General features: G+C 44.7%; 1 protein-coding gene across 1 annotated transcript in view; it reads left to right on the top strand.

The window, feature by feature from the left end:
• KCNC1 (potassium voltage-gated channel, Shaw-related subfamily, member 1) overlaps positions 1-20,535 on the top strand; it is a 76,560-nt gene that overhangs the window by 44,502 nt on the left and 11,523 nt on the right. The gene's annotated exons all lie outside the window — the stretch shown is intronic.

Raw genomic sequence — 20,535 nt, 5'->3', positions numbered from 1 at the left:
TTAAAGGCTATAATCTTTGCTTTTCTGCAGCAGTCACTTCAAGTTCTCTTCACTTTCAGCAAGCAAGGTTGCCTACATCTATATAATGTAGGTTGTAGATGTATCTTCCTCTAATCCTGATATCACATTCTTCTTCACAGAATCCAGTTTCTTGAATAATTTGTTTAGTGTCAAGAAGACAAAGATTCTCACCACTGGACCAATCGGTAGCATCAGGATCGATGGCGAAGAGATTGAGATTGTTCACAGCTTCAGTTTGCTCAGCTCCACAGTCAACACTCTTGGCACCAGCAGCCAGGAAATCAAAAAACGTATTGCGAAGGGAAAGTCTGCTGTTAGGGACCTCTCTAAAGTACTCAAGAGCAACGGTGTCTCTCTGGAAACTAAGGTGCATCTGATACAGGCCATGGTTTTTGCAATCACTTGTTATGCATCAGAGAGTTGGACAATGACTAGGGAGGATAGAAGGAGAATTGACACCTTTGAGCTGTGGTGCTGGAGAAAAGTATTGAATGTACCATGGACTGCCAAGAAAACAAACAGTTTCATCCTAGAGAGGGTTAAACCAGGCTACTCCTTGGAGGCAAGGATTCTGGGGCTTTGTCTGACATACTTTGGACATGTTGTAAAGAGCGACAGGTCTTTAGAGAGGGACATCATGCTGGGTAGAGTAGAGGGACAGCGCAGGAGGGGAAGACCCTCTATGAGGTGGATTGATTCAGTGACTGGGGTAATCGGGATGGGTGTGTCAGAGGCAATGAGATTGGCACAGGATAGAGCAGGGTTTAGGGCTGTTGTACACAGGGTCGCTATGAGTCGCAAACGACTCGACGGCACATAACAACAACATACAGATTGAATAGGTATGTTGTTATGTGCTGTTGAGTCGCCTGTGACTATGTACAACAGCAATCCTGTGCCAATCTTATTGTCTCCAACACACCTATCCCCATTACTCCAATGACTGAAACAATCCATCTCATCAAGGGTCTTCCCCTCCTGTGCTGTCCCTTCACCCTCCCAAACATGATGTCCCTCTTCAAGGACTGGTCCCTCCTTGCAACATGTACAAAGTATGTCAGACGAAGCCCCAGAATCCTTGCCTCCAAGGAGAAGTCTGATTTAACCCTCGCCAGGGTGAACCTGTTTGTTCTCTTAGCAATCCATGATATATTCAACACTCTTCTTAAACACCACAGTTCAAAGGTATCAATTCTCCCTCTATCATCCCTAGTCATTGTCCAGCTCTCTGATGCATAATAAGTGATTATAAAGACCATGGCCTGTTTCAGATGCACCTTAGATACCCAGCTGACATCATTGCTCTTCAGTACTTTGGAGAGGTCACTGACAGCAGACTTTCCCAATACAATACATCTTTTAATTTCCTGACTGCTGGTGCCGAAAGTGTCGATTGAGGAGCCAAGAAAACTAAAGCTGAGGCACACCTTTCTAATTTTAAACTGTGTAGTGTTCTCTTGCTCTATTTGTGCAACAGCCTCTTGGTCTAAATAGAAGTTACATATGAGCACAATTAGGTGTTCAAGGATTCCTGATGTTTTCAATGTTAGCCATAGTTTCTTGTGATCCACACAGTCAAATGTCTTTTCATAATCAACAAAGCACAAATAGACACTCTTCAGATATTCTCGTCTTTCAGCTAGGATCCATCTGACAGCTGTAGTGTTATCCCTGGTGCAATGACTTCTTCTCAACCCAGCTTGAACTGCTGGCTGGTCTCTATGTACTTGTTTAGCCACTCATCAGCAATATTTTGTTTGCATATAATATTAGTTATATAGTTTGATAATTCCCACATTCTGTTGGATCACCTTTCCTGGGAAAGGGAATAAATATAGCTCTCTTCCAGTCAATTGACCAGGCAGTTGCCCTCCAGATTTCCTGGCATAGACTAGTGAGCACATCCAGAGCTGCACCTATTAGTTGAAACATGTTAACTGGTTCTCTGTCAATCCTGGGGCCTTATTTTTAGTGCCAGTGCATTCAGTGCAGCTTGGCCTTCTTCCTTCATCACCATTGGTTCTTGATCAGATGGTACTTCCCACCTGGGACCCCATCCTTCCATGCTGCCACAGGCCCTCAATTGGATCTGATAATACAATTAATATATTTCATATGCCTGATTTGCTGTTAGAAGTACAACACGTATCTTAGTTTGTTGTATTTGGGGAATGATCTGTATCTTAATTACTTTAAAGATTTATATCCTTGCTTGTTTACCATTGTTCTTATTAGAACAGCACTTGTCTGTCAGTTTGCTGTACTAAAGTAACTTGTGGGTTGTTGTAATGCTGAATGCTGTGTCACCAATATGTCAAATGCCAAAAGGGTCAACTATCCTTTCCATAGAGCTTCTGGATTAAGACAGACTAGAAGCAAGATTTGCCACCCACTTCTTAAATAGCAGGCCTCTGAAAATCCTATGAATAATATAGCAACATGAATAGAGCAGGGGACATGCCTCTATGATAGTTCAAGTCCATCAGCAAGTCCATAGGACAAAATTGAGCAGTCTTTTCTCTTGCAGCCTTGGAAACCAAATGTAGGGTCAGACGTGAGTTGCTTCCACTCATCAACAGTATGTGTGTGTGAGAGAGAGTGCCTTGTGCATTTTCTTTGATGTCTTCATTACCTCAAACAAGTATGTATTTCTTTGTATCATTATTTGATAATGACCAGAGCCTGTGGAACATTTAATTGCTCCTATTTCCAGTCCCTGTAGATACCTGGCAGGAACTAAAGAGCATTTTATAAAATTTGTTGGAAGGAAGGCAGTTGGGTAGTCAGCTGTAGGCCCACCTGGACTGTCCCTGTTGGGGCCATCGTTTTGCTGCTTCCTCTCTCAAAACACATAGTGTACATTCTACATACACATCTGTTGGGCATCAGAACTTCGGGGTTCTAGCTGCAACCGTGTCCTTCAATTAACATAATCTCAAAAGTGAGCAGTAGGTATTCTTCTCAGGTTGTTCTCAGTGGGCATTGTGGAACTTGGAGCCTCAATTTTATCATCTGCTAGGTGGCTTTTATCAAGCCTGCTCTGCTAGTAGCCTAACTATGGGGTTTGTGTATATGTGTGTGTGAGGTGTAGTCACTGGGTGGAGGGGTGCATGTGGTACTTACCACGAAGATGTCTTGTAAACTGTAGAAGGCTGTGTGTGTTGTCATCATAACATCTTCCTCCCAGAGCCACCTGGGCAGGATGTGTAAAGAATATAAATAGAAGCCCTGGAGCATTGTGGTTTTGGGCTCAGGCAGACCTGGCTTCAGGGCCTGCCTATCTTCCCTGCCACATCAATTTATGGGCTGCTTTTTCTTTTTTTAATGTCTCAGTGACTTTGAACCTCAATTTTCTTATCTGCAAAATGGAGATAACGATACCTCCCTTAGAGAGGTTTAAAGATAAATGAGATAATGCCTGTAAAGTGCTTGGCCTCTGGTGAGCGTGCAATAAATGGTGCCATTATTACTTCACAGCAGGCAATGGTGATTAACAAAGCTAAGTACCCCTTAACCATTTAACCATGAGTGCATACAGTGAGTGCTTAACAAAGGCAGCTGAGCTCTGAAACAGGCCCAGGAGGGGGAACTGGGAGCACTGGGAGGTGGGATGTCCTGAGTCTACCTGCACGTGCAAGCTGGACAGCCACAGGGAAGAAGAGGACCACATGCATTCTGGTGATGCCAGAGGGAAGGGCTGGGATCACTGAGAGTAAAGGCCAGGGAGCCTGGCCACACATATCATGATTTGGGGGTCTCATTCACATGTTTCTTACTCTCGCTTGTGTCCTTGTGGACACTAACAACAACAAAAAGTGTTTGTAGCGCATGAGACACACATACAACGGAAACTATAAAGACAAAAAATAAGAACAGTGTAATGAAGAGACGAAATAGTTACACCACAAACTTAAGGAAAAGATTAGCCTAGAAATTGAGCCCCAAATTTACCTGAGCTTCCTTGCAGAAAGAGGAAATATGAAGGATTATGTAGTTTATCTTTTTAAAATTGATTTTTAATTATTTAACAATCAACATTTAAAAAAACTCATCAATGACAATTTACATTACGGTTATAAAACAAATATAGACAAACATTTCTTTTCTAGCACAATGGTATCTAGGTATTTTTATTTTATCTATGTCTTTTTAAAATAGAGTATTATCTACAATTACATATCCTAATAATTTTAGTATAAGTATACTTAAGGACTTAAAGATAATAATATTCTGTGTGAAGTAAATACTACATCAGTTAATGGTTATCCCAGTATTCCACAGTGCCCTATCTACCATCCTCTTGTAACCTTGAGTCTTCTTTTATCTCTGTGGATTAGCCCATTCTAGATACTTCATGTAAATAAGATACAATATTTGTTCTTTTGTGTCTGACATTTCACTTAACTATCACATTTCCAAGATTCATTCATGTGGTTGTGTGTAACCAGACTTCATTTCTCTTTATAACTGAATGATGTTCTATTGTACAGCTATAACATATTTTGTTTATTCATTCACCAGTTGATGGACACTTGGTTTGTTGCCATCCGTACGTAACTTGTCTTTTGCTAACAGAAAAGTAGACACATTCATCAGGAGACATATTCTGGCTGTAAGCCCTTAACTATAAGAGGAATTCCCCCTGTGGAATAGCTCTCTGAGTCGACAAGGTTAATAGGAGAGAGTGGAGAGATTCCTTTTGCCTCCTGTGTTTACTGTCTGGTCTCCAAGAAGGATTCATAGGGCATAGGAGACATATCTTAGCTCCTGATAATCTCAGCCTTCTGGGGCACTGCCACCAGACTTCATGTCCTGTTGGACCTTAGGGGAATTATTTCCTGTGGAATCTTAGCAGAATTCCAGGACATCACGACCCCATTCTACTGTTTTGTGGTTTACTGAGGTAGGACCAAGCTGAAGTGGTCAGGCCTGCAGTAATCACATTGATCACTCCTGCTTCCAAAATGGATGTCTAAACAGACTCTGAAACTTGATCTAAAACATAGAGAAGTTACAATAGAGGAAATAAGAAAGATGAGTAGAAGGTTGTGAAAGACAACTAAAAAAGATAAGAGTACTAAAATGAAATGTGTGAAGACCTAGAATTAGAAAACCAAAAGGGGAAGAACATACTCAACATTTCACAAGCTGAAAGAATTGGAGGGGAAAAGTCAAGTCTTGAGTTTCAATGATAAAAGATATTTAGCAACTATTGAATGACATAGGAAGCATCAAAAGAAGAGGGAAAGATTCTACAGAGTCATTGTATCGAAAGTGAAATGGTGTTCGGTCATTTAAGGAGGAAGCGTATTATAAAGAACCAAGGTTATCAAGGAAGATGTCTAAAGTGCACTGAAGGTTTTGATAAAAACAAGACTTCAGGAACCAGTAGAATACCAACTGAGATGTTTCAGTAAATAGGTACAGCACTGTGAGCACACACTCTTCTATGCCTAGAGATTTGCAAGATGGCTACCTGGCTGACTGCTAGAAGAGATCCATATTTGTGCCCATTCCAAAGAAAGGTGATAAAGCAGAATGCAGACAGTATCACTTCAATGACAAACAAGTAAAATCTTGAGGATAATTAAGAAGCAATTGTAGTGGTACCTTGACGAGAAATTAAAACTGAAGTGGATGTGGAATGAAGGGTATCCCTGCTGATACCAGATGGATCTTGAATACCAGAAATGTATTCACTCTGTTTTTTTCACTATGCAAAGACTGTGCAGATATAACAAATTATGGATAACATTGAGAACAATGAGATTCTAGAACAGTCCATTGTACTTATGTAGAACCTGGACATTATTTAAAAAAGATACTTCATGGATTCAAAATTAGCAAAGTTATGCTTCAGGATTGTATTTGTGTGCCATCTTTATTCAATCTGCATGCTGAGCAAATAATCCGAAGACTTGGACTTCATGAAGAAGAGTGAGGCATCGTAAGTGGAGGAAGACTCATTGATAATCTGCACTATGCAAATAACACAATTTTGCTTGCTGAAAATTATGAGGACTTAAAGAATTTAAAGATGACTTAAATGAATGCAGCCTTCAGTGTGAATGAGACTTCAATTTAAAGAAAACATAAATCCTCACAAGTGGACCAAAAAGCACCATGATCATAGACAAATACTGACATTTTCCACTTACAGGAGTCCACAGTCAATGCCCATAGAAGCTGCAGTCAAGAAGTCAAATGACAACCACTGTTATGGAAAGGTTTATACATAGGATTAATTTTGGATGGTTACCAGACATGAGAGGAGAGAGAGGTGGGGGAATAAAAATAAACAGGTAGACTGGGTGAACTGAAAGGCAATATAGAATATATTGATCAGGCATTATAGTTAGTTAACTATATTAATCTATTCTAATTAATGTTATAAAATGTGCATCAATGATGGAATTGAATTTTAATCACAAGGTTATAAAAATGTTTATAAATGATCAAGTAAAACCCAACATGATTTGTAAACTCGCCTTTAAAGAAATAAACTTAAAACTATTTGTGAGTTCTTGAAAAAAAAAAGAAATCAAATGATGTATTAGGTAAATTAGCTGGAAAAGGCCTCTTTCAAGTGTTAAAAAAGCAAAAATGTCACTTGGAGAAGTAAGGTGTGCCTGGCTCAGGCTGTATTTTCAATAGGCTCATATGCATGCAAAGACTACCCAATGAATAAGGAAGACCGAACAAAAATCTATGCGCATGAATTATGGTGTTGGCAAAGAACATTGAATATACCATGGCCTGCCAGAAGAATGAACAAATCTGTCTTGGAAGAGGAACCATCAGAATGTTCCTTAGAAATGAGGATTCAGAGACTTCGTCTCACCTCCTTTGGACATGTTATCTGGAGGGACCACTTCCTGGGAAAGGCCATCATGCTTGGTAAGTGGAAGGTCAGTGGAAAAGAGGAAGACCTTCCAGGAGATGGGTTGATTCAGTGGCTGTAACAGTGGGCTTATTCAGCAAAGATTGTGGGGATGCATGTGACAAGGCAGTGGTTTATTCTGTTATAGGTTGGGTCAGTCGACTCCTGCCAACACCACCATGTAGAACCCAGGATGCAGGACCTGTGTCAGACCTGTGGAGCTGTTCTTATCATCCAGCTTGCTACTAGACCAGGCGAGAAAGCCAGGAACTTAGTTACAGACTCAACTCATTCAGTGACCTTGGGTGTCCTCTCTCCTCAGCCTCAGTTTCCTTCCCAGCCTCATACTCACTGCCCTGTGGGAAACGCTGTGAGCGTGCAGAAGGTTAAGCCACCACCATGCTGGAAAATGCGTGCCCCACCAACTGCAGGCCTCAGTCTTGGGCACAGAGCAAGGGCCGTGAGGCTGACTCTTGGTGGTTGCCATTTGCTTCTTAGCACTCAACCAGTAGCAAGGGTCCAATTCTAAGAAAAAAATAAGGGAAAAATATTACACTTTTTCTCTTTAGCTGATTTTACTGCCTTTCTTCCACCACGCCTCTGTAAGTTTGGAAGGAAAATATGCTGTGTTTGGATTTTTGTGAGGCAGCTCTTGGCCCAGCTCCTGGAATACCAGTGTGTGAGGAAGCTAGCAGTCTTGGGATTCCTTGTTGCCCCAGAATTATGCTCTGAATCTAGGGAAGCCCTAGATACCTGGCCTTTGCTTCATGGTACCTCAGTACTGTCACATTTCCTGGAGTGCGTTACTGTTATTCCCAATATCTTTGTCCTCTGGAGGATGTCTAGTGGATTTGACCCACCAGAGAGGTGTCACCTTTGGGTTAGCAGTACAATCCTGTGCGCCACCAGGGCTCCCTACTAGCAGCAGTAAATTTATTTTATGGGTGGTGCGGTTGAGCCTCTCAGAAGTTTTTTGCCTGAAGTCATGCAGTTAGTGGCAGAGGTGCTACGAAACTTGTTTGCCAAAGCCTAGTCCAGGACTCTAGTCAGGGCTCTTCCTTCCACATGTTGCCTGCCTTTCAGCTCCTAATGTTGTCTAAGCTGATGTTTGTGATGCTTCTTAACTGCTTTGTGTCTTATCTGATCTTATAGGTCCCAGATTCCAGGATTAGACTGGTGACCTAAAAGACACGTGACATGTACGTTTGAAATCAATTTCTGCTCTCATCGTAACTGCTAAATCAGAGTCTCTTGTGTCTCCACTCGGTCAGCCGATGCCTCCACAGCCATTTTCCCTGTCACGCTGCCTTCTGCTTTCTCCTGCCTCCTGTTCCTCACAGTCTTCTTGAGGAAGGGCCTGTGACTCTACTTTCCCTTCCACCCTTCCAGGTCACTCCTCAGCTACTGGGGCCCGGGTTTAGCCCAGCTATGTTCTTCTTGCTGTTTTCCAGAGACTCTTCCTTGGACCCTAACCCACTGGTCCTTCTCCAAGGAAACACCCAGACTTAATACTCCGGGACCAGGGCAGGCCTCAGTAGACTGACATGGATATCTGTGGCCAGGACCGTGTTTGTTCAGCCTCGTATCAGCCCACAAGGGCTGAGGGTGGGGAAGGAGCTCAGTGACAGACAGTGGTGTTACTTTTTGCCTGAGGGCACGTTTGCCTGTCTCCTGTGTGCTTTGTAACTCAAGGGTTCCTGTTCTGTGACTAAGATTTTATGTTCTGTGAGGACCTCTGAACCTAAGAGCTTGGTTGTGATGGGAGAGAAGACAGATTAAGGCAAGGGTGCTTCCCAAGAGTCAGAGGTGGGGTGGAAACTGAACCATGGTTTTTGAGCACTTTCTTCGTACTCTCTGGGTATTATTTCTGTTAAATCAGTTGACCCACCATGAGAGCCAGGCAGTAGTATTCTCCCTTGCAAATAGAGGGATTAAGGCCTAGAAAAGGTCAGTGACTTAGGTCACTCAGCTGGGCAAGGCCTAAAACCCAGGTAGGTCTGACTTAAGGGTCCTGCCATTTATGCTCCAAATGCTGCCTCCAGAGGGACCAGAGCTGCCTGGGTCTAGAACGTGGGAGAGACTGGAGAGAGAGCCCTGGGGGAGGGAACAGCATAGCAAAGCCTCCAAAACAATATGACAAAAAAGCTCATCTTAGAGCCCAGTCCTGGATTTCAAGACAACTTGCATGTAGCCTCTGCCCCATACTGAGCACTGGGATGCTGGCAGGTCCCCCTTCCTCGCTGTGCTTCAAGGGACAGACCTTGGATCAAAGAGCCTCTTCTGTTCTGGCATGGCAGGTTTGTAATAATCATGTTTCTACAAATCCCAAATCCTGTTGATGTAAAACAGGCTGCTAATTCAATAGCAACATCTTGGAGATGTGGAAAGAAATATTACTTTAAAGATATGCATATTTTATGACATATTTCACATTCCAAAGTGTGAAAAAAAAGTGGCATGAAAGTGACATAAGGATCTCTGATTGGCTTGGCCAATCAGAATCTCAGAGTCTCTTCTGGATAGGCCAGCTCTACTGTGAAGGGAATCCCTTTCTGGATATGACCTTGTTCTAGAGTCCTGAGAATGAACTTAGTAAGGTGGTGGGTGTTTGTCTCTCAGGTTAGACACTGCCTTTTCTGAGCCTGGCTCCTTCATAGCCCAGGCTGGACCCCTGGATCCAGAGGACAGTTTTGGGGGAGGTGGCCTCGCCTCAGCTGTCTCAGAGCATCCTGTCCATTCTCTTCTTCCCTGTCAGAGACAGTGCCAGGGAAAGAAGCACACTGCTAGACTAGTGGGTGAGTGACCACCCTTGGCCAGAGGAAATAGAGCCCTGAGCTGTTGATCCACAGAACTGTGTCCAGAATCCCCAGCTTCATCCTCTGTGTCTAAAATATGACTAGAGAACAGACAGGCCTGTCCTGGAGAGGGTGGAATCAAGTTGCTCCTTGGAGGCAAAGATTTTTAATTCCATCTCACATATTTTGGACATGTTGCCAGGAAGGACCAGTCATTGGAGAAGGAAATTATGCTTGGAAGGGTAGGAAGGAGGTCAGCACGAGAGAGGAAGACCCTGGATGAGATGTAGCATCTAGTGACTGTGGCAGTAGGATCAGATGTGTCAGAGATGGTGAGTTTGGCTCAGGATAAGGAAAAGTTCAGAGCTCTTGTTCATAGGGTCTCTATGAGTTGTAGTTGACATGACAGGACCTAACAACAAAAACATACAAACATACAACTCCATTCATTTCACCCCATATGCAAGTATAAACATCATACCCCATACATTTACCCCACACATTACACATATTACCTCTTACATATCCCTATGTACACACATTCCACCTTGTGGTATGCATATCCACATATCCACACACACAAAACCAATGCATTCTACACATACATATACACATGGCCCCCACAACACTTCCCTCATACACATCTCCAGATACACACATGTCCATTTCCTACATAGACACACACTCATAGCACTCTATACAGATTTCCATACACATGAACAACATATTATTCCATACATAAACACATAATACACACACTCCACCGCTGTACATCTCCATGCACACACTCTCACAGACTTCTGTCTCCCACATGAGTTATATACACAACACACAGGCAGCCACTTACACAGCCTTTCCGCACACACCTGAGTTATAGCACATAAACCAATTACACACCTTCATCATGTCCACAGTGCCATGTGGGCTTCCAGCCCATCTCTCCTCGCACACAGGCGTTTCCAAACATACACCCCCACAGCCATGTTCTCTGCACACACACTTCTCAGATCACCACCATGGGCAGCCCCTCCCACCTGCTGAGCCCTGAGCTTGGCATCATGGTGGGAGGGGAGGGTGGAGATTAGGATCAAGGAGCAGGGGCTCCACTGAGTGTGCAGGAGCCATGCCCTTCTATGGTGATAGTGGAGGCTTTTACCGATGGACAGAAGGGGAACTGGACTCCAAATAGCATACCTTCCCTGTGGACCCTCCCTAAAAGGCGTCCGCCAGCTCAGCATGTTGTCATGTTGTGGGCACGCCCAGCCCGAGGAAATCCAGACGGGTCTAATTCAGTTTCCAAACTCAACTCAACTGGCAATTTATTTAGGCCAATTGGCCATCCCGCCTGCGCGGCATCACTGACTCCGCATGGATCAAGTCAAAACGCTGCACACCCCCGCTGGGCAGATTTAATTAGGCAGAAAACCTGACCTGAAGCCTCTGGGGGCCTGGAGCCTGGAGAGCAGCCAGGGCTCCCCTGATTAGCCATCATATGCCCCCACCGCCTGTGTCAAAATCCTGGCAGGTTCCAAATGCACTTTAGTGATAATGAACGTGAGGCCCAGAGAGAGGAGGTGACCTGCCAAGGTCACACAGGGATGGCCAGATTGGAGTGTTGGTCCTTGCACCACGTTAAAACTACTGCCTCTTGTTGAAAACCCAGACTACAGGGATGCAGATTCTCCCACGGCAAACCCCTGCACAGTTCTGAAATGCAAGCACAATTTTCTGAAGACGGCTGTAGCATACATAATTGATAAATGAAAGTCATAACACAGATTGGTCATTTTAATAGATAGTAAATTGCCTTTCTGACTGTGATTTATGACTCCAGGGGTGGGGTTATGATAAAAATATCTTGGTGATTTATAAAACATCTTCTTAAGTCAACAGATCGTTAGTAGGTTTGTCTGACTTTACAGCCAACAGCCTCACCACCCTGGTTGTCATGGGGATGGGATGCCTCGCTCTGTTACCATGGCTACCACTTTCTGGAATACAATTGGTGGGTCTCTCACAGTTTGTGATGTGGTTCTGGAAAGAAGAAAAAAAAAAGCCCCAAAACTACCATGTTGGGCTTATGCTGAAATTTTAGGATCTCTCACCTGTATTGTCTTCCACTTTCACAGGGTGGCCATTGAGGTAGCCAGGCTGGGGGCAAAGTTCTCTTTGTGTGTCTCTATCCAGACTGGCAGCCAGAAGGGCATGGCCTTAGAGCTGACCTGAATCCTGCATCTAGAGGGGTTTGATTGCTGCAGGATTCAGGTAGTACTTATGTCATGAGAGTTGGCAAGTCATGGTGTCACCTGACTTATAGACCGCTCCCAATACTAGACCATACAGAACCCTAAAAAACCAAACCGAAACCTTTCTGTAATTAAGTCGATTCAGACTCATGGTGTCTTCCATGGGTTCTCCAAGGCTGTACATTTTTTATGGGAGGGGCCTACCCACCTTTGACCCCAGGGTGCCTCTTAGATTTGAACCACTGATCTTTCAGTTAGCAACCCCACACATAACACACTGTGCCACTAGGGCTCTGTATTATATAGTCCTTTGTAATGTTCATTATCGATTTTAATCATAGAATAATGTGTGACAAACATAATTGTAAATTGTCTAAATGTAATACTTCTTAGATTATATTAATGCTAACAACAAAATAGTTTTGTAAAATCTTTCTACATTGAATTATAGTATCAGTAATTGGGTGGAAGCTATTCTTTTTTTCTTTTTCTTCTTCCTTTAATTACTACTTCTTTCTCAAAAAAACATTATCCATGTAGAGTCTCAAAAATAGCTTGCCACAATATTGTAGCTAAAACACCAGAAAATTTTATAAAATCAATGACTTTAAAAACACTGACAGCAACAGAAACAATGAGTGTAGACAAAACCACATGATCTAAAAGCATCATTATAATTGGGTGATAATAATAAGAATAACTGAAGGAGTGCATGAAACCAAAACTAAACCTTGGGCTGTTGAGTTAATTTCAACTTATCATTGTTGTTAGGTGTAGTTGAGTTGATTCCAGCTCATATTGATCCAAGGAACAACAGGTCAGACTCTTGCCCTATCCTGCGTCATCCCTCCAACCGGGATATGTCTGAGCCCACTGTTACAGTCACTGTGTAAATCTGTCTTGTTGAGAGTCTTCTTCTCTTTCTCTGACCCTCCACCTTTCCAAGTATGACATCTCAACTCCTGTTGACCCTACATGACAGACTAGAACTGCCTCACAGGTTTTCTGAGACTAGAATCTGGGAGCTGACTGTATTATCTTTCTCCTAACAAGCAACTGGTGGGTTTGAACCTCCAGCATTTGGTTGGTAGCCAAACTCTTTACCCACTGCTCTACCAGGGTACCAGGGTGTGCTTTATAAGCTTCAAAACATAAATCAGCACAGTGGTTTAGCTGGGAAGGTATATTAACTCGTGTTAGCTGGGCCTACAAAAATATCTTTTTGTTGTAATTCACTCACTCACTCACTTTTTTCCACTGAGTCAAAACTGATTCATTAATAGCTAACCCTCCATGCAAGTTTCCAGAGGCTGTAAATCTCTCAGAGATGATTACCCGTCTTTTTCCTGCAGAGTGGCTGGTGGATTTGAACGCTGCCAGAGAGTGAGCAGCAGAACTCCCAGGGGAGATGGTGAAACTTTGTCTCTCATCCTTTGGATATGTTACTAGGTATGGCTATTCTTGAAAAAGGACATCATACTTGGAGAGGCAGAGGGTCAACCAAACAGAGGAAGACCACCAATGAGATGGACTGACACAGTGACTGCAGCAATGGGCTCAGGTGTGCCAGAGGTGGTAAGGATGGCACAGGATAGGGCAGGATTTAGGTCTATTGTTGATAGGGTCGCTAGGAGTCATACTCGGCAGCACCTAACAACAACAATAACAACTGGGCCTAGTCTGTAGATCGTTGTCCTGCTAATCCAGAGGTTTGATTCTAGCAGCCACTCCAAAGGAGAAAGATGGACAGTCTCCTCCCATGTGATTTTCAGCCTCAGAAACGCAACGGAGGGTCAGCTGTGAGTCGGTTGAGAGAGACAATATGTGGGATAGTTTCATAAAAAATGAACCTTTGCTGAAGCAGTGCCCAGGAACTTTCAGACAGTAATTTTATGTTGCCCCCAATGACGATGCCACCTGGTGCTGTCTGCATCCCCCCACCCCTAAGTCCCCTCTGGTGATATCACTCCTACTCCCCCCTGATGTCGAGCTGATTCTGACTCCTCCAGCTGACCCTCCGTCAGGCTTCTGATGCTATACGTCTTTACAGGAGGAAACTGCCCAGCTTTCTCTCATGAAGCAGCTGGTGGACCTGAACTGCTGTCCTTTCTGTTAGTTGCTGTTATGTGCTGTCGAGTCACCAGTGACTTATAGGGACCCTTTTGTACAGTAGCTCTGACTCCTGTTCTATCCTGAGTCAATCTTGCTGTCTCCAGTACACCTTCCCCTCTTACCCCAGTCACTGTGCCAATGCAACTCATCCGGGGTCTTCCTCTCCTGCACTGCCCCTCCACCCTTCCAAGCATGATGTCTTTCTCCAAGGACTGGTTCCTCCTGGCAACATAACCTTCCACGTGGGAAATCCAGGTTCAATTCCCAGCCAATGCATCTCAAGGCAGCTAGCTACCTGTCATTGGAGGCTTTTGTGTTCATTTCTGTTAGTAACACATCACATGATGTACTACCTTGTCAGAGCCCCTTTCCACCGGGGTGGGGAAAGGCAAAGTAACAGGAAATTAGAGAGCCCGTGGAAGATGGGCAAGGTGTATGCATGGGAAATCCAGGAACTGGCATCGTTCACACAGGCAGGTGGTCGATAGGCATAGGGGAGGCAAGGTGGTTGGGCTGGAACTGTCTGCCTGTGGAAGAGATAGATCCTGAGCCAGTGAGGCTGAGTGTTAGATAAGGACAGAGTGTTAGTGCCAGGACAGAGCAGGGGCAAAGGCTAATGCCTGGGGTCTGTAGGCATTTATCAAGGGTGTACTGAGTGGTTACCACTGAGGCATTGTCATGTGCTCTGAGTTTATAAATATGAACACTGTTGGAGTGTGTGTGTTTGTGTGTGTGTGTGCACGTGCGCATGCGTGCCTTATCATATAGCCTGTTTGTTTCTGGTGTGGTGGCATGTGTCAGTAAGTTCTAGTGGGCTCCCTTGGTTTCATATGCATGCGTGTAGGGACATTACTATTGTAATGTGTATGCCCTTCATAAAATATGGTGGAGGTTCTTCGGTATTGGGTGAAGTGTGTGCTCAGGGTAGTTGTGCGTGTTTATGTTCTGTCCTCTACAGTGCAGGGTCTCTGTGGAAGCTGCTTCCAAGTTTGGGGAACCCCCGCATGTCAGGGGTCAGCAGATCCCAGGAACTCCTCACCCCCATGTGCATCATTTAGCCATGGGTTAGATCCCTGAGCAAATTAAGTTTCTCTCCCAACCTGCCCTTTGGGGCAGTGTGGAGCTGGGCCAGGCCACCAAGAGCACTGTGGCATTGATGCCCTGGGTGAGGTGGAGGTAGCGTCTCCACTGTGGGGCTGTTCTGTCACTGGGGCAAGTGCTGGACACTGGAGTCTAAGGAGGATCCCGGTGTGGCTGGATTCCAACCCCCAGATCTAGACTTCACCTTCTCCCTCATCACAGGAGAGTCTGGATTGTGGATCACAGACTCCAAGATGGAACTCTCCAGCCAGACTCAGGAGACAGACACTCAGTGAGTCTTAGACTTGTTGACTAGTGGTAGAAAGGACTTGGGTTCTAGAGTTAGTTTCATGACTTCATAAAAAAGTTAGCTTTTTAATTTTTTTTTTTTGTTTAACATTGGTTTCTATACAAAGTTCGTATATGTTGTGTTTCACACTATCTTTCTTTCACATTGTGTTGCATACAATCATTATGCATATTATAATATTCTCATTCATTACGTTTTATAAACTCAATCACCATTAAACCCTTCATTGCTGCACTGCAGATCCCCACCGGGTCTTTTCCATTTCCTTTATCCTCTTCCATCCACCGACCAAACTCATGACCAGTTTTAAGACCTCGGCTTAATATCCCTCTTTGGCACGGTGGGGGATATGATCACCTGTAATTCCAGATTTGTGAGAGTAAACTCCACCAGGCCTCCCCTTCTCCTTTCTTCTCTGAGCTAGTCCTGAAATATACGCAGAAGGAAGCAGAGGGTTCCGCTTGGTGTGAGCTTTTGTTTGGCTGCATCCTATGGCTAACCTACTGATTTCCAGGCTTAGATTATGTGTGGGGTTAAGCAGCCTGGGGACCCTTTCCCTACAGCCCTCCTAATGTGACAGACACTCTGCTGGTGACAGAGGGTGGCCCAGTCTTCCATGGAGCAGAGGCTGAAAGGTGCTCAGGGAGCCTCAGCAGAGCAGGAGCCCAGATTCCACTCACCCCTCTCTGGGGAAGAAGTCTTAGAGTCTGGCTCTCTGCTCCTGGGGGACGGAACCCAGGAAGGAAAGAATCTGGACAAGCTAGCCATTGATGACCTGGGAACTAAGTTTATTCCTACCTTAATGCTGGCTTGGACCATAGGGAGTTGCTCTGCTAATCTAAAGGCCACACATCTCTGGCGTTTGGGGTCTACTAGTATCTCTGCATGAGAAAGGTAGGCAGTCTCCTCCTGTGTGATTTACAGCCTCAGAAACCCAATGGAGGGTCAGCTATGAGTCAGTTCTAATTCAGTAGCTCTGGGGGGAGAGGCTGGAGGAAGAGGAAGAAGGTGGAAGGGAAGGGAGGGAGAGAAATAATGTTAGAAGGGAGTTACACAGGGAGGCCTCACTTTCCCACCAGTATTTGTACCATGGGGGAGGGGCAAATGAGATGAAAGCTCTGAAGGCCAGAGGGGCACCTGGGAGTTAGAAGGCTCCTGGGACATCACCGCCCTAACTAAGCTGTTCCCCAAGCACTGCTGAGCCAGAATTAGAGACAGGCTCATAACCTCCCTGGGGTGGAATTTAGCGACTATTTGGGGAATATTTACAGTCCCTTCAGGGTCACAGATGCCACAGGGAGCTTCACCTGGAGAGGGTGTCTGGGGGGAAGGGAAGTTAGTGTGACGTGGAGGGGGTGAAGGGAGTATGTAGAAACACTTTCTCATGGAGGGACTAGCGCGTGTCAGGACATGGACAGAGGAGATGCTCTGTGGTCAGAAATGGCAGAACTGAATGTGGGGGAACATAGGGCTGTGTAGGGAACGGACTCTGGCAAGTTGAATCAAGTCAGGGCATGGCAGGCCTTCAGTGCCAGGCTGAGGGATCTGGTCTCTTGCATGGGCAGCATGTCTAGGTGACACAGCGAGGGCCAGGATCACACAGGTGCTCTCTTTCAACTGTACGGCGGAGAGCTAGTGGCCGACTGGAGTCTAGAGACACCTGTTATTCTTGATGGCGCTGGCCCTTTTAAGAGAATCACGTATGAGTAGAGGCCAGAGAGGAGGCCGGTGTGGGGAAGACTTAGGAGGGGCAGCAAGGCTGATGGGGCAGCAAGAAGGTGTGGTGCCTCCCTCCCTACTCCCAGTCCTGGCCAGGACTTGGAGCCCAGGGGTCCAGTGGTCCCCACTTCTTTTTTAATATTATGGTAAAATATACATAACACAAATGTTTCTACTTAAGAATTCAGCGCTATTCATTAGATTCACAGGATTGAGCAAAACAATCATCACTACTTATTTCTAAACCTTTTTCATCACCCCAAATAGAAATACCATACCCATTAAGTAATGACTCCCTGTTCTCCCATCCCTCAGCCCATGGTAACCACTAATCTCCTTTCTGTTTCTGCATTTCCTGTGCTAGAGATTTCATGCTAGTGCCATCATACATTATTTGTCTTTTTGTGTCTGGTTTCTTTCATTTAGGAGAACATTTTCAAGGTTAATCCATGTCATAGCATGTTTCAAATCTTCATTTCTCTTTATGACTGGACAATATCCCATCATATGACTATAAGATATTTTTCTAAGTTTTTTTATTTTAATTGTCATTTCTTAACAAAAGTTTACAGAAAAGTTAGATTTTCTTTCATTAATTGTTGCACATTTTACCCCCTCCTCAAGTTGGCTTTTTAAAAAACTACTAATTTATTTACAAAACTTGAATACGTTGTTTTCGAGAACAGATTCTTAACCCATTCATCTGTTTATGAAAGTGTGGGTTATTTCTATCTTTTAACAATTGTTTGGTGGCAGTCTCTGTGGCCATGGTCAGCCCAGAGTAATCAGTGTGTCCAGCCCCTGCCTCCCAAAAGCAGTGTAAACACTTGACAGTTGCTAGAAGATGCAGGCTGCCTCCTGCTGCCACCACAAGGTGTGACCTTGGCAGTTCTTGAAGCTACCCATAAAGACAGTTCCAGAGAACGAAGATGCCACCCACTCCAGGCTGTAGCGCTGGGCTGCCACTTGGAAGGTTGCTGTGTTCTTGCCATGGGTTGTCCTGATCAGGCAGAGATAAAGGGAGTCCAGAGGCGTGGGGGCTTGTGGGGACATGCAGGTGGGAATGACCCCTGTGCCTCCAGGGAAGGACTGACTGGTCAGTGAGGACAGTGCCAGAGGAGGACACGATATGCTGGCATTCCAGGAGTATTTGACTGAGGCTATGAAAAGAGACTTGATCAGCATGAATTCTGGAGCTGTTTGAAACTCAGACAGCTGCCTGAGTCTATCTCCCTAGGTACTCATGTCTGCTGGGGACTGAAAGCTTTCATTAAATGGATCTACCAAATCACACCACACCCCAAACCAAAAAAAACCCCACACTGCCGTCAAATCAAGTTAACTCATAACACCCCTCGGTCATGATTCTGAGGCTGTACGTTTTTTATTTTTTTTTTTATTTTTTGAGGCTGTACGTTTTTATGAGAGGAGTTTGCCCATCTTTCTCCCTGGGAGCACTGCAGAAATTTGAACTACCAGCCAACATGTATGTTTACCTTGTTGGGTCACCAGCATGATATCAGCAGGGCTCCTTAAATCAACTCAAAGCGTCCTCTAAGTTTGCTCCAGGGTAGTCAAGGCAAGTTGTTGTTGTTGTGTACCCTCGAGTCCGAACCCACCCATAGCTGACCCCCCAGTGGGTTTTCACAGGAAGTTAACTGCACAGGAGATTACCTGTTTTCCTCCTGTAGAGCAGCTGTTGGGTTTGAACCATGTGTCTTTGGTTTGGTCCAGTGCAGTTGGTCCCTAAAATAGTTGTCGCTGCTGTTGTGTACCGTCAAGTTGGAACCAACCCATAGCTGACCCTCCAGCGGGTTTTCAGAGGCAGTTAATTGTATGGGAGGAGATGATCTATCCTTCTCCTGAAGAGCAGCTGGTAGCCTTGAACTGTGTACCTTTGGGATTGCAGAGCAGTCCTAGCCACTAGGCCACCACAGCTCCCTCCCTAAAATAGTAGGCCCTAAAAGAAAAGAATACCGACAGGCTGTCCATGATTCTCTGAAGACCAAGTTTTTTCCCCATGTTTGGGCAGCTCCAGTGGTCGAGTCTGAAGAGAGTTGTGCTGCTAACCCAAAGCCATGCATCTCTCATGGTTCAAATCTGCCAGTATCTTCTCAGGAGAAAGATGGGCATTCTCCTCCTGTTGTAATTTCTAGCCTCAGAAACCTGATGGAGGGAACTGACTCAATGGCAGTGAGTTTTGAGAATGTTCCAAGGATGTTATCAAAGGTGGTTTCCTTCTCTCTGATGGAGCCTAACAGAAGCAGTTATGTTTGCCCTGAGAAACTTCTTCCTTCCTCCTACCCACACCCTGCCCGGGATCTGGCAAGGCGTACAAAGATAGTGTCCAACTCTCTTCCTGATGTCTGAACCCCTAACATCATTACTTCGGGTGAGTGATAATTTATCCTCTATTTCAATACCTGCAAGAATGGGGAGCTCATTTCCGAGTTGACTGGAGTTTTGAGGATTGAAGCAAAAATGTCATCTAGGGCCCTGGTTCCCCCTAAGTTCAAAGGCCCTGGTTCTCCCTGAGTTTAAGGGCCCCAATTCTAGGGCCCTGACTCTCCCTAGGCTAGAACTCAGGAGACCACATGCATTAGCTACAGAAGCAGGAAAGAGAACAAACTAGAAAGGAAGTGAGGTGGGAGATAGGGCCTTGGGGGACCTGATTCTGGCCCTCTTGTTTCTTTGCAAGCTTCAGTCTCAGCAGGCTAGGTTAGTCAAAGGCCAAGCCAGTTGTTGTTGAGTCTGACACATGATGATCCTGTGTGATGCAGAATAGAATTGTACTCCATAGGTGCCTCTCGTTGGGTTTAAACTGCTAATCTTTCCGCTAACAGCTGAGACTTTAACTAATTGCATCACCCAAGAATACCTGCTCCAATAAATCAACTACAAATCACAAAGTACTTAATATAGTACTTAATACAATAGTTGATTTCCCACTTGCAGAATAGATCAGAGTGGTTATTTAGTACATGTTGTTTCTTTTAGGGACCCAGACTCTTGTCCTCTGCATTCGGCCAGCATTGGATGGAGAGGGTAGTAAGAGCATGGGAGATTGATGGGTCTGGCCCAGAAGTAGCATTTATCTCTTGTCCACATTTCATTGGCTCGGACTTTATCTTGTGATCTCATTTAACCCCAAGTAGCTGTTGTTATTTACCATTGAGTTGGAACCCACCCTTGGGCAGGTTTTCAGAGGCAGTTAATCATATGGGAGGAGATTGCCCTTTTTTTCTCCTGAGGAGCAGCTGTTGGATTTGAACTGCAGGCCTTCAAGATTACAGCACAGCTGGGAAATGTGTGTCCAGGAAGCTGAAAAATGGGCCTGGGAAAGCTTAAGAGTCTCTACCACAACTCTATAAC

Source organism: Elephantulus edwardii, unplaced genomic scaffold, assembly GCF_000299155.1.
Source record: "Elephantulus edwardii isolate Elephantulus edwardi_28Jun2011 unplaced genomic scaffold, EleEdw1.0 scaffold00109, whole genome shotgun sequence".
Lineage (NCBI taxonomy): Eukaryota > Metazoa > Chordata > Mammalia > Macroscelidea > Macroscelididae > Elephantulus > Elephantulus edwardii.
The sequence above is the reverse complement of the archived record's forward strand: the minus strand, read 5'-3'. Positions and strand labels throughout refer to the sequence as shown.